This window comes from Leptonychotes weddellii, unplaced genomic scaffold, assembly GCF_054177405.1.
Source record: "Leptonychotes weddellii isolate Sample4059 unplaced genomic scaffold, ASM5417740v2 HiC_scaffold_14193, whole genome shotgun sequence".
In the NCBI taxonomy this organism is placed as follows: Eukaryota; Metazoa; Chordata; class Mammalia; order Carnivora; family Phocidae; genus Leptonychotes; species Leptonychotes weddellii.
Window position 1 is genome coordinate 1500 of NW_027722372.1, and position 3790 is coordinate 5289.

The 3790-nt window shown below is 36.6% G+C and overlaps 1 pseudogene; it reads right to left on the reverse strand.

The window, feature by feature from the left end:
• Window positions 1-262: 262 nt before the first annotated feature.
• On the reverse strand, window positions 263-1687 carry LOC102751001 (elongation factor 1-beta pseudogene; annotated as a pseudogene).
• Window positions 1688-3790: the final 2103 nt, after the last annotated feature.

Below are 3790 nucleotides of genomic sequence, written 5' to 3' on the forward strand. Positions count from 1 at the left end.
AAAAAAAAAATTAAAACAAATTCTCCCATCATTATTGTGGATTTATCTAGTTCTCCTTGTTATCCTGTCAATTTTGGCTTTATGTATTTTAAACATACATTATTAGGTGAACACAGATTTAGATATTTTTAATCTTCCTCTATAATTGGACTTTTATCATTATACAATATCCTTCTACATTGCCTAGTAACACTTTTTCCCCTTAAATTCTACTTTCTCTGGTATTATTATAGTTACACTAGCTTTTGTGTGTGCATGTGCAAAAAGGGGCATTAGTATTTTCATGGTGTTTTTTTTTCATCTTTTAACTTTCAAGCTTTCTGTATCTATATTTTAGGTGTATCTCTTGTAAACATTGGATAGCTGAGTTCTGTTCTTTTTTCTAGTCTGAGAATGTTTTACTTTAATTGGAGAGTTTAGCCCTTTAAATTTAAGGCAGGTGTGGATATATTTGGGTGTAGATATACCATTACATTATTTGATTTGTATTTGTCCCACTATGTCTGAATTCCTTTTTTTTTTTTCCTTTTTTCTTGCTTTTGTTTGAATAGAACGAGATTTTTTTCTGTTACTTTACTCCTCTGTTAGTTTGGTAGTTGTTCGTTCTTTGACATTGCTTTAGTAGTTAGCCTATACTTATAACATGTTTTCTTAACTTGCCAAATTTAATATAAATTTATGTATTTGCCACTCCTCAGACAATGAGAAAACCATGGGATACTTTATTCCATTTATTCTACTACCAACTTAAGCTCTATTGTACATTTTAACACCACATATGTTTTAAGCCTCATAATACATATTATTATGGTTTTATACATCTAATATTCATTTAGATTTTTCCACATATTTATCTTTTCCACTGCTCTTAATTTCTTACTGCATTTTTTTGTCTTTTAAGCTTTTATTTAAGGGCAATGATCTACGATGTAGATTTTAGATCTTATTAAAAGCAGCCACGTCCATGGACTGCACATAGTCCTCAAAAGCAGTGATCTGCTCCTCCAGCATATCTGTTCCAACTTTATCATCTTCCACTATACACTGTATTTGAAGTTTTTTAATTCCATATCCCCCTGCAACTAGTTTAGAAGAGCCCCAGACCAAGCCATCTGCCTGAATGCTTTGGTCGCACTCCTCTAGTTTTGCCCTATCTGTCTCATCGTCCCAAGGTTTCACATCTAGTAATATGGAAGACTTGGCAACAAGTGCAGGTTTTTTGGCTTTCTTTGACTCATACTGTGCAAGGCATTGCTCTCTTAGCCTCTTCATTTCTTCACTTTCCTCCTCATCATCAGATCCAAAGAGATCAATGTCATCATCATCTTCACTATCTGTAGCTCCACTTCCTGTGGTGTCTTCCACATTAGCAGGGTCATACTTGCCCAAAGCTTTCTTCACTCCTGGAAGGCTGGCCTTTTCCTTTTCATTAAGACTTGATGTGATTATACCAACGGAGGGCATGATACAAGTCGGCAGGTGGGGGGACGGAGACTGCTTCAAATACTGCCACATCTGCTTGTGACGGCACATACCCCTCGATGTAGCTCTTGTCCGCTAGGTAGTCATTGAGCACCTGGAGGCCAGCGGGGCTTTTCAGGTCTCCAAAACCCATGGCGTCAGCTGATCCCAGGAACTGGGCGGCAGCAAAGGAAAAGAGGAGCAGAGATAGTCGGCACCTAGCGCTAAGAAGAAGAAAAAAGGCTTCTTATTGCATTTTAAACCTTCCTTCCGGGGTTATTTTCCATCCACTCAAAGAAGACCATTTAATACTTCCTTCTATGTGGGTCTGCTGGTGTCATATTCTCTTGGTATTTGCTTTTCTGAACATGTTCTTATTGTACCTACATTTTTGAAGGACATTTTCACTTAATACAGGATCCTGGATTTGCAGTTAATGTCTTTCTGCACTTTAAAGATACCATTCCATTATATTCTAGCTTACTTTTTTGTTTGACAAATTAGTTGTATTATTATTGCTGTTTTTGAAAATCATATAACTCTTTTCTTTGCATGTTTTCGACTTTTCCTCACCAGTTTTGGTCTTTGCAAAGTCTGCTATGATGCACCTCAGGGTGGTTTTCTTTATATTTATCTTTATTGGGTTTTTTAGTGCTTCTTGAGTACATGGATTGTCTTTCATCAATATTTTTATAGTTCTCAATATCTCTTCAAATGCTATTTCTGCACCATTATGTATCTTCTCTCCTTCTGGGACTCCAATTATGTGTATGTAAGAAATTTCTATTGAATCTCTGTTTCTTATGCTCATTTATGCATTTTCTATTCCTTTGTCTCCTCATGTTTCAGTATGGATATTTTCTTCTGACCTATGTTCCAGTTAACTAATTCTTTATTTAACAGTATCTAATCTGCTAGAAAACTCATCCACTGAATTATCAATATCAATCACTGTATTTTTCATTTCTAATATTTCCATTTGGTTCTTTTCTAGAGATTCTAATTTGTTCCTGAGATTATCAATCTTGTCTTTTATTTCTTTGAAGACATTAAGCTGTCATTTAAATGTTTTTAAAGTAGCTCCCATTTATTTCTCTTTAATATTATTCCCACATACAGTTTCAGCTTAAAATTCTCAAATTATCTATTCTGAAGTACAACTGAATGCATGATCAGTATTTATAAAATTGGTTACTTAAAACCATTCATTGGAAATATATAAGCACATTTATTTTTTTAAAGATTTTATTTATTTATTTGACACAGAGAGAAATAACAAGAGCAGGAACACAAGCAGGGGGAGTGGGAGAGGGAGAAGCAGGCTTCCCGCAGAGCAGGGAGCCCAATGCAGGGCTCGATCCCAGGACCCCGGGATCATGACCGGAGCCGAAGGCAGATGCTTAATGACTGAGCCACCCAGGCGCCCTGGAAATATATAAGCACATTTAAATAATAGTAGTGACTAAAAATTACATAGGAAGAGAAAACTTTTGTCCAATCTTGCTACGCTGTACGTACATGAAATCAATGGGAGTTTTTATTTAGCTTACAAGTGACTGATACTCCTAGATTTCTGAAAAAATAATATCCTTTTTATCTGAGAAATCACATATTTCCCTTTCTAACTGACCAAGAAAAAAAATAATAGTTCTCCAATTTGTTATTCTCCTCCTTCCCCACACCTTTTTATTTTTTTAATTTTCTTTTTTAGAGGGGGGAGGGGCAGAGGGAGAAGAAGAGAGAGAATCTTAAACAAGCTCCATGCCCAGTGTGGAGCTCGACAAGGCGCTTGATCTCACTACCCTGAGATCATGACCTGAGCCAAAATCAAGAATTGGATGCTTAGCCTTTACTGAGTGAGCTACCCAGGTGCCCCCACACCTTTCTTTTTATTTTTTTAATTTTTTAATTTTATTTTGTTATGTTAATTACCTTGCAATACATCATTAGTTTTTGATGTAGTGTTCCATGATTCATTGTTTGCATATAACACCCAGTGCTCCATTCAATATGTGCCTTCTTTAATACCCATCACCAGGCTAACCCATCCCCCAACCCCCTCCCCTCTAGAACCTTCAGTTTATTTCTCAGAGTCCATAGTCTCTCATGGCTCATCTCCCCCTCTGATCTCCCCCTCTTCATTTTTCCCTTCCTACTACCTTTTTTTTTTTTAAACATATAATGTATTATTTGTTTCAGAGGTACAGGTCTGTGATTCATCAGTCTTACACAATTTACAGCACTCACCGTAGCACATACCTTCCCCAATGTCCATCACCCAGCTACCCCATCCCTCCCACCCCCCACCACTCCAGCAACCCTCAGTTTG